Below are 11,988 nucleotides of genomic sequence, written 5' to 3' on the forward strand. Positions count from 1 at the left end.
GCTTCCCAACCTGGGGATTCCGCAATGTGAGGAGGAATTCCCAGAGAATCAGATTTTGAAGGCTAGAGGGATTTGACTGCAGGACTTTGAAAGGTCTGGGGGAAACAGAGACTTCACTCTTGGAGGGCACACACAAAGCAGTGTGCACATCAGGACCAAGGGGGAAGGAGCAGTGACACCATAGGAGACTGAACCAGACCTACCTGCTTGTGTTGGAGGGTGTCCTGCAGAGGTGGGAGGCAGCAGTGGCTCATGGTGGGGAGAAGGACACTGGCAGCAGAAGTTTTGGGAAGTACTCCTCATTGTGAGCCCTCCCAAAGCGAACTGTTAGCCCCACCAAAGGGCGTGTAGGCTCCAGTGCTGGGCCACCTCAGGCTAAACAACCAACAGGTAGGGAACTCAGCCTCACCCATCAGCAGAAAAGTGGATTAAAGTTTTACTGAGTTCTACCCACCAGAGCAACACCCAGCTTTACCCACCACCAGTCCCTCCCATCAGGAAGCTTGCACAAGGCTCTTAGATAGTCTCATCAACCAGAGGGCAGACAGTAGAAGAAGAACTACAACCCTGTAGCCTGTGGAATGAAAACCACAGTCACAGAAATGAAAAGGCAGAGGACTGTGTACCAAATGAAGGAACAAGATAAAACTCAAGAAAAACAACTAAATGAGTGGAGGTAGGCAACCTTCCATAAAAGAATTCAGAAAAATGATAGTGAAGATGATCCAGGACCTGGGAAAAAGAATGGAGGCAAATATCGAGAAGATGTAAGAAATGATTAACAAAGACCTAGAAGAATCAAAGAACAGGGCTTCCCTGGTGGCGCAGCGGTTGAGAGTCCACCTGCTGATGCAGGGGATGTGGGTTTGTACCCTGGTCTGGGAAGATCCCACACGCCACGGAGCGGCTGGGCCTGTGAGCCATGGCCACTGAGCCTGCGCGTCTGGAGCCTGTGCTCTGCAACGGGAGAGGCCACCGCACTGAGAGGCCTGTGTACCGCAAAAAAAAAAAAAAAAAAAAAAAAAAGAATTAAACAACAAATACCTAGAAGAATTAAAGAACAAACAAAGATGGACAATACAATAAGTGAAATGAAAAATACACTACAAGGATTCAATAGCAGAATAACTGAAGCAGAACAGATAAGTGACCTGGAAGACAGAAGGGTGGAATTCACTGCTGCGGAACAGAATAAAGAAAAAACAATTAAAAGAAATGAAGACAGCCTAAGAGACCTCTGGGACAACACTGGCATTGTAGGGGTCCCAGAAGAAGAGAAAGAGAAAGGACCCAAGAAAATATTTGAAGAGATTATAGGTGAAAACATCCTTAACATGGGAAAAGAAATAGCCACCCAAGTGCAGCAAGTGCAGAGTCCCAGGGGGGATAAATGCAAGGAGAAATACTCCAAGACACATAGCAACGAAACAACAAAAATTAAAGACAAACAAAAATTATTAAAAGCAACAAGGGATAAACAACAAATAACATAAACAGGAATTCCTGTAAGGTTAACAGCTGATTTCTCAGCAGAAACTCTACAAGCCAGAAGGGAGTGGCATGATATATTTAAAGTGATGAAAGGGAAGAACCTACAACCAACATTACTCTACCCGGCAAGGATCTCATTCAGATTCGATGGAAAAATCAAAAGCTTAACAGACAAGCCAAAGCTAAGAGAATTCAGCACCACCAAACAAATTCAGCACCAGCTCTACAACAAATGCTAAAGGAACTTCTCTAAGTGGGAAACACAAGAGAAGAAAAGGACCTACAAAAATAAACCCAAAACAATTAAGAAAATGGTCATAGGAACATACATATCAATAATTACCTTAAATGTAAATGGATTAAATGCTCTGAACAAAAGACACAGGCTCGCTGAATGGATACAAAAACAAGACCCATATATATGCTGTTTACAAGAGACCCACTTCAGACCTAGGGGCACATAGAGACCGCAAGTGAGGGGATGGAAAAAGATTCCATGCAAACAGAAATCAAAAGAAAGCTGGAGTAGCAATACTCATATCAGATAAAAAAGACTTTAAAGAATGTTACAAGGGACAAGGAAGGACACTACATAACGATGAAGGAATCATTCAAAGAAGAAGATATAACAATTATAAATATATATGCACCCCACATAGGAGCAACTCAATACATAAGGCAAATGCTAGCAGCTATAAAAGAGGAAATCAACAGTAATACAATAATAGTGGGGGACTTTAACACCTCACTTACAACAATGGACAGATCATCCAGACAGAATATTAATAAGGAAACACAAGCTTTAAATGACACAATAGACCAGATAGATTTAATTGATATTTATAAGACACTCCAACTGAAAACAGCAGATTACACTTTCTTCTCAAGTGCACATGGAATATTCTCCAGGATAGATCACATCTTGCGGCACAAATCAAGCCTTGGTAAATTTAAGAAAACTGAAGTCATATCAAGCATCTTTTCAGACCACAATGCTATGAGATTAGAAATCAGTTACAGGGAAAAAAAAGGAAAAAAACCCACAAACACAAAACAATACATTACTAAATAACCAAGAGATCACTAAAGAAATCAAAGAGGAAACCAGAAAATACCTAGAGACAGATGCCAATGAAAACATGATGACCCAAAACCTACAGGATGCAGCAAAAGCAGTTCTAAGAGGGAAGTTTATAGCAATACAATCCTACCTCAAGAAACAAGAAAAATCTCAAATAAACAATCTCACCTTACACCTAAAGGAAGTAGAGAAAGAACAAACAAAACCCAAAGTTAGTATAAGGAAAGAAATCATAAAGATCAGAGCAGAAATAAATGAAATAGAAACAAAGAAAACAGTAGCAAAGATCAATAAAACTAAAAGGTGGTTCTTTGAGAAGATAAAAAAATTGATAAACCTTTAGCCAGACTCATCAAGAAAAAGAGGGAGAAGACTCAAATCAATAAAATTAGAAATGAAAAAGGAGAAGATACAATGGAAACTACAGAAATACAAAGCATCCTAACAGACTACTACAAGCAACTCTATGCCAATAAAATGGACAAGCTGGAAAAAAGGACAAATTCTTAGAAAGGTGTAACCTTCCAAGACTACCTGGAAGAAACAGAAAATAAGAACAGACAAATCATAAGTAATGGAATTGAAACTGTGATTAAAAATCTTCCGACAAACACAAGTCCAGGAGCAGATGGGTCACAGAATTCCATCAAACATTTAGAGAAGAGCTAACACCCATCCTTCTCAAACTCTTCAAAAAAATTGCAGAGGAGGGAACACCCCCAAACTCATTCTATGAGGCCACCTTCACCCTGATTGCAAAACTAGACAAAGATACTACAAAAAAAGAAAATTATAGATCAGTATCACTGATGAATATAGATGCAAAAATTCTCAACAAAATACTAGCAAACAGAATCCAACAACACATTAAAAGGATCATACACCATGATCAAGTGGGGTTTATCCCAGGGATGTAAGAATTCTTCAATATACACAAATCAATGTGATCCACCATATTAACAAAGTGAAGAATAAAAACCATATGATCATCTCAATAGACGCAGAAAAAGTTTTTGACAAAATTCAACAGCAATGTATGATAAAAATTCTCCAGAATGTGGGCAAAAAGGGAACCCACCTCAACAAAATAAAGACAATATATGACAAACCCACAGCAAACATCATTCTCAATGGTGAAAAACTGGAACCATTTCCACTAAGATCAGGAATAAGACAAGGATGTCCACTCTCACCACTGTTATTCAACATAGTTTTGGAAGTCCTAGCCACGGCAATCGGAGAATAAAAAGAAGTAAAAGGAATACAAATTGGAAAGGAAGAAGTAAAACTGTCACTGTTTGCACATGACACAATACTATACATAGAGAATCCTAAAGATGCTACCAGAGAACTACTAGAGCTAATCAATGAATTTGGTACACTAGCAGGATACAAAGTTAATGCACAGAAATCTCTTGCATTCCTATACACTAATGATGAAAAGTCTTAAAGGGAAATTAAGGAAAAACTCCCATTTACCACTGCAACAAAAAGAATAAAAAACCTAGGAATAAATCTACCTAAAGAGACAAAAGACCTGTATGCAGAAACTATAAGACACTGATGAAAGAAGTTAAAGATGAAACAAACAGATGGAGAGATATTTCATGTTCTTGGATTGGAAGAATCAACATTGTGAAAATCACTATACTACCCACAGCAATCTATAGATTTAATGCAATCGCTATCAAACTACCAACTGCATTTTTCACAGAACTAGAACAAAAAAATCTTAAAATTTGTATGGAGACACAAGAGATCCCGAACTACCAAAGCCATCTTGAGGGAAGAAAACGGAACTGGAGGAACCAGTCCCTGACTTTAGATTATACTACAAAGCTACAGTAATCAAGACAATATGGTACTAGCACAAAAACAAAAATATAGATCAATGGAACAGGATAGAAAGCCCAGAGATAAACCCACGCACCTATGGTCAACTAATCTGACAAAGGAGGCAAGGATACACAATGGAGAAATGACAGTTTCGTCAATAAGTGGTGCTGGGAAAACTTGACAGCTACGTGTAAAAGAATGAAATTAGAATACTCCCTAACACCATACACAAAAATAAACTCAAAATGGATTCAAGACCTAAATGTAAGGTCGGACATTATAAAACTCTTAGAGGATAACATAGGAAGAACAATCTTTGACATAAATCACAGCAAGATGTTTTTTGACCCACCTCCTAGAGAAATGGAAATAAAAACAAAAATGAAGAAATGGGACCTAATGAAACTTAAAAGCTTTTGCACAGCAAAGGAAAACATAAACAAGATGAAAAGACAACCCTCAGAATGGGAGAAAATATTTGCCAACGAATGAACGGACAAAGGATTAATCTCCAAAATATATAAATTGCTCATGCAGCTCAATATTAAAAAGACAAACAACCCAATCAAAAAATGGGCAGAATGGGCTTCCCTGGTGGCGCCGTGGTTGACAATCTGCCTGCCAATGCAGGGGACATGGGTTCGAGCCCTGGTCTGGGAGGATCCCACATGCTGTGGAGCAACTGAGCCACAATTACTGAGCCTGCGCGTCTGGAGCCTGTGCTCCGCAACAAGAGAGACCACGATACTGAGAGGCCCGCACACCGCGATAAAGAGTGGCCCCCACTTGCCGCAACTGGAGAAAGCCCTCATGTGGAAACGAAGACCCAACACAGCCATAAATAAATAAATAAATAAAATTTTTTAAAAAAATGGGCAGAAGACCTAAATATATGTTTCTCCAAAGAAAACATACAGATGGCCAAGAAGCACATGAAAAGCGGCTCAAAATCACTAATTATTAGAGAAATGCAAATCAAAAGTACAATGAGGTATCACCTCACACTAGTCAGAATGGCCATCATCAGAAAATCTACAAACAATAAATGCTGGAGAGGGTGTGGAGAAAAGGGAACCCTCTTGCACTGCTGGTGGGAATGTAAATTGGTGCAGCCACTACGGAGAACAGTGTGGAGGTTCCTTAAAAAACTACAAATAGAACTACCATACGACCCAGCAATCCCACTACTGGGCATATACTCTGAGAAAACCATAATTCAAAAAGAGTCATGTACCACAATTTTCACTGCAGCACTATTTACAATAGCCAGGACATCTAATCAACCTAAGTGTCCATTGACAGATGAATGGATAAAGAAGATGTGGCACATATATATATAATGGAATATTACTCAGCCATCAAAAGAAATGAAATTGAGTTATCTGTAGTGAGGTGGATGGACCTAGAGACTGTCACACAGAGTGAAGTAAGTCAGAAAGAGAAAAACAAATACCGTGTATATATATATATATATATATATATATATATATATATATAAACTAAAAAAAAAATGTTTCTGAAGAACCTAGGGGCAGGACAGGAATAAAGATGCAGATGTCGAAAATGGACTTGAGGACAGAGGGATGGGGTAGGGTAAGCTGGGATGAAGTGAGAGAGTGACATTGACCTATGGACACTACCAAATGTAAAATAGATAGTGGGAAGCAGCTGCATAGCACAGGCAGATCAGCTCTGTGCTTTGTGACTACCTAGAGGGGTGGGATAGGGAGGGCGGGAGGGGTACACAAGAGGGAAGAGATATGGGGATATATGTATACATATAGCTGATTCACTTTGTTATACAGCAGAAACTAACAACACTGTAAAGCAATTATACTCCAATAAAGATGTAAAAAAAAATATCACAACAGATTCAGGGTCCTGTACTTTCCACACACTTCTACTCTTGGGACATTGAGCAAGTTATTTTACTTCTGTGGATTTCAGTTCCCTCACCTATGAAATGGGAAGTAATAATAGAATCTATATCATATATTTATTTTGAGTATATATGAGAAGTAAATAGAAGGATGCACAATGTCTGTAGAACAGCAACCTATACTTAATAAATGCTCACCCTTTACATCTATTGGGATAGCCTTTTCTCTACTATCTTGTACTTAGCAATAAGCATATGGAACTAAAAAGGAAAAAAAAATCTAGCCAGACTCACCTATAAACATAAACTTATATTGTTATATTCCTATGTGCTTAGATTTCCAATGCAATTATTCTGGAGTCATTCTGGGCTTCCTTTCTTAAGGTAAAGATGAGTTTCTGTCTGTTATCCCTTCCCACTCTTTGTATGCAAATAACACTGAGCATGCCTGAAAAGCTCAGAAGATAAAGGTGAAATGAATGGTTCAAGGTCCTCATTAGCTCTCTAAGCAGTTTGATGATGTTCAAACAACTTCTAAGAGTTTCTTCAAAAGCCACTTAAGAAAGGCTGGGCCACATATCACATCACGAAGTATTACTGAGAGATGGAAACTGGAATTGCAGTCCTACCGTTGGGAAATGGAGGCCTCTTCCTCCAGCTTTTATTAGAAGGGACAGCCCAAGTGGCTTGAAGCCTACTTAGTATGGTGGACACCAAACCTTCAATTAACATCTCATACTTGGTACCCTCTTGCAGCCTCTCAATTGAATCAAAGTGTAATCTGCCTCATTTTCAGATACTTTACTTTACTGATTAATCTTTACTCAATGGTGTTTATGCCAGCTTTATTTAGTTTTTTAAACTTTAACTCAATATCCCACATCAGGAACCACAGAATTTCCAGTGACCACCATTCTGCTCTTCACCACTGTTTAAACCTTCAAGGAGAGATTAAGCAAGAGAAAAATAAAACTTTATCACTTTTTTATTACTGTATCATTGGCTTTTGATTAGAAGAGAAATCAGCTATGGTCAAAAGCCCTGGTTGTTATTGCTTCTATAAACTGTACATTTTACAGCCACGGTAAGATGGAGATGTAGCAAGAATAGTATACTGAAAGATCAAAATCTCAAGTGATATACTGTAAATCATTGTTTTAATCCTACTTTCTTTAATTCACACCATAATGGTCTGAGACTATTTAGAGATGAACTGAATGCATAAACTTCTCTGAAAGTAAATGGGGAGATCAGTCTTTATTACTTGATGGGCTGATTTTATACACAAAAACTAGGACAGACTCATGGTTGAGTTATCAATCTAATGCTTATTTTTGCTATCATTAAAACCACTGTTTTCCAAAGCATTCTAAGTAAGTTTGCCCAGATATGCAAGGTTATTTCACCACTGAAATTATCCTAGTGGCCACATAGGGTGACTTTACTGTTTAAGATGAATGGTTTTTTTTGTTTGTTTGTTTGTTTGTTTTGCGGTATGCGGACCTCTCACTGCTGTGGCCTCTCCTGCTGCGGAGCACAGGCTCCGGACGCGCAGGCTCAGCGGCCATGGCTCACGGGCCCAGCCGCTCCGCGGCATGTGGGATCTTCCCGGACCGGGACATGAACCCGTATCCCCTGCATCAGCAGGCGGACTCTCAACCACTGCACCACCAGGGAAGCCCAAGATGAATGTTTTTTAAGGATCATCTTTGGGCTAAAGTTTTGTGATAAAATCCCCTCTGCCGTAGGTGTGGAACTCGGGTTTTTTTTTTTTTTTTTATCAGCTCTTTTTCAAATGCTGAAATGAAATGAAAATGACTTTTTGAGGAAAAGAAAACAGCAGAGTTTTGCCTGAAGAAATCTCAGTGATTCAATCCATGTAGAAATGATGTAGCCATCCACTTCAGGAATAATAGATAAATAAATCATGGTTAGGTTTTCAAGTCTCAAAACAGTGTTGACTCTATAGGAACTCATCTAATTTGTAAAGTATATAGAATATCTCTCCCTGAGTATGATAAAATATAAACACTAGGTCAAGTGAAATCACACTGTCGAATTGTTTGACATCCAACTAAAAATTCATGTTGAAATAAATTTCATGTAGCCTAATTCAAAGAAAAAAATCTACTCATCTCTTTTTCTTTAGAGTCTGTATTCCACCCATATGTGAGATTATTTCATCAGAAGCAATATTCCATTAGAACTGCTTGAATGTTAGAAAAGCTTCATAAAAATTTCTTCCATAACTGTTATAGAAATTGTTGTTAATAGCATACGCATTTGTACAGTGTTTGTGTTCCATGTCTCAAAGGTTCATGTGAGAATTTTATTTTAGAATTGACTGCATATTAAATTATGTTTGACCCTCAAAAACCTGATAGTATTTCTACTTTTTTGGAGGAGAATACATTTGCAAATTCTGGCTTCTCTCCTTACATTGGCTGCTGGGTAACACAGGAGTGAATATGCCACCTGTTACAGTCACTTTACTAGTCATTGTTATCAGCATATTTGCTTCATTCCATTATGTTTATTCTGAACACATGTAACATTTAAATATATATGTTTATATATAAAGATTATAGGTTTAGATATATAAATATATATGTAAATCTATATATATCTACATAATTATAATTTTGGGTAAGGGATAGAGTACCAACAAACAAATATATATTGGTTGTAATTCTAATTGTCATGATATACTATATAATTAAATGCTTTAATGGGACTTTCAGAAATTGTTTATATTATTAATGACATGCATAATCAATATCAATATTATGCAATACATAACTTCAAATTTCTCTGCCGTGCTAAGTGGAATACATTTTATACCACACAGGTTGTAGTGTAGAGTTGTGGAGGCCGTGCACTGCTTAACTCCACAGGTTCCACTAATCTCATAGTCTAAAATAGCACCACTTGGGCTTGTCCCATGCATAAGCAATGTGACTGAATGTTGGCCACATTATGTGTAAGTGCACAGCTCTCCAAAGAAACTCAGTAAGGTTGTAATGTATTAAGGCATTCTTGACTCTGGATCCATCTCTAAACTAATCATGGTGAAACTGATGGGAAATAAATGCAGATAATTTCCATTTATTAAAACTTCTCTGACTTCCTTTCTTTAGGACTGATGGATGAAAGTAAAGCAGCACAAAGATGACAGATTCTTACTAAAAATTTATGGATTTTGTGATTTATTTACCCATAAATTTATTCCTGACTCTATAAACATGTTTCTGCAAGATCTATCTCTAACTGTTTGGTGTAAAAATATGGAAATTTTCACAGCAGACATAAAAGATAGACTCGTCAATAAAAATTTAAGTAGGCATCATTTGATACAGTTGGTTCACATGGATAGAGTGGGCCTTAAGCAATGCCTAAAAATCGGTATTTGAAGTAAAATAGGATAGCTGCGCTAAAGTATGAGGGGTCATGGAAATATCCTGTTCTCTCTAGTCAGACATGAGTGATACATTATGCAACTTTGACCAAGTTATTCAACCTTCTTGAATCTCATTGCCTCCTTAGAACACTGACTGCTGACACCAATACTGTCCTCATCCTGCAGTTGTTAACTAGAATGATACCTGCAAAGTAGTCAGCACTACCTAGCATTTACTAATTATCCCCACTCCTCCTTTGAATTCAAAATGCAACAAAATATAACAGACAACAAAATGACAATTGAGTGTGCAAAGGGCAAAGATTCCTTCTTCCTGAGAAAACCCTAAGTCCAGTAAATTCAAAACAATTTAAAATTTTATTTTAATACTACACCTTAAAGGAATGAAAACTTTGGAATTAAAAAATGTGGCATTTCAGAGATAAAAAAGCTTTATGGCTTATAATTAGTAAATATTGCTTATGGAAACTTATCTGGAAAAATTAACTCTAAACTAGGGGAAATGTAAATAAAGGTTACTGAACATTATTTTGTGTATGTGTGTTATAAGATGAACAGCACAGTATCCTATAACCGAGGAGCTCTTAAAATTAACAAGTGTCCTCTAAACGGAGATCATTTAACATGCAAATATAGTTTGAAGGTCACAGTAGCTTTATCCTAAAGCAATAAAATTCCACTCATTGTGCAGTTAAAGCAGATGCGAGTGAGTGATGAGGGGGCAGTGGTAATAGGCTCTCAGAGATGGGAGCAACGTGGTAACGCTTTCCCTTTGCTATGAGGAAGATGAGACAAAGAGGTTAAGCGTCTTGTCCAAGAATAGAGTTAGGTCTTACCAGACCAGGGAGCCCATCTACTTTCTGGATATAAGGAGCAACCCAGGCAGCTGACGCTCATCGAGTGTGTAGCAGAGAACTGCAACAGGCTCAGTTCAAAGAAAACAAAATTAACATCTTCTATTGAAAACCTGATGCTCTGTTTATAACTCTATTTGTCGTAAACTTTAATGAATGGTGACCTAAATCTTGGGAAAATTTTGATGTTTTCCTCATGCAAATCTGGCTCATCTGAGATTCCCAGTAAAGCTCTATCCCTGCTCCTTTATTCTCTGAACCCAAACAGGTCCTGAACGGCCCTGGCACAGGTCCTTTTCACTCTGGTACTGCAAATTCAAAAAATAGATACATTGTCCAGTATGCTCTCATCTTTGCCATGCTTCCTGAGAGAAGCTTTGTACATTTTTTTTTTAAAAAACTACAACAAAAAACATTCTTTTGGGTACCTCACCCAGTCATGTGGTTTTTAAATACCGTCTATATTGGAACGACTCTCAGATTTATTTTTCCAGCACAGATCTCTCCCCTGAACTCTAGACTCATAGACTTAGATGGTCTACTATACATCTCTACATGGATGTGCAATAGGCATCTCAAATTTATCATTTTTAAAACCAAATTACTGCTCTTTTCTCCAAAAAACTGCATCTGCAGTCTGTCCTGTTTGAGTTAATCTCAACTCCATCCTTCCAATTACTCAACCCAAAGATCTGAGAGTTACCTGGACCTTTCTTTCATACTCTACACTTCATTCATCGCAAAATCCTCCACCTTCATCATGGATCTGATTCCTACCATTTTCACCACCTCTACTGACGCCACGTTGGCTCACTTCACCGTCATCTCTCACCTCATATGTTACAAAGCCTCATACTTTGTGCCTTGGTTTCCACCTTGAACCCTGTGTCTAGACTCAGTGAGGAAGCCAAACAAAATGATCCTGTGAAAATGTAAATCAGACCACAAGAGTCTTCTGGCTCAAAACCCTCCAATGGCTTCCTCTGTCACTCTGATGAAATGTCCAACACTGACTCTCATTTGCAAGGCCCCACACAGTTTGGCATCCTGGTCTTTCTCTTGACTGCACTTCCTGATAGTTGCCTGGTCCTTCTCTCAGGTCTAGCCACATGGGCATCCCAGCTGACCCTCAGACATTCTGGGCCTTCAGGCCTTTCCATTTGCTGTTTCCTTTACCTCTCTCTCTCAGGTCTTTCCTCAAATATCACCTAATCAGAGAGAACTTCTCTCTTAGTCTATTTGGGATGCTATAAGAAATGCCCATAGCCTGAGTGGCTTAAGGAACAAATATTTATTTCTCTTAGTTCTGGAGGCTAAGAAGTCCAAGATTAAGCCACCAGCATATCTGGGGGCTGGTGAGCACCTCTTCCTGGTGTGCAGATGGCCATCTTCTCACTGTTTCCTCATATGGTGGACAATAGAGAGAGAG

This window comes from Delphinapterus leucas, chromosome 18 (genome assembly GCF_059928025.1).
Source record: "Delphinapterus leucas isolate spDelLeu-1000000601 "Yukka" chromosome 18, BTC_Dleu_Yukka2, whole genome shotgun sequence".
NCBI lineage: Eukaryota > Metazoa > Chordata > Mammalia > Artiodactyla > Monodontidae > Delphinapterus > Delphinapterus leucas.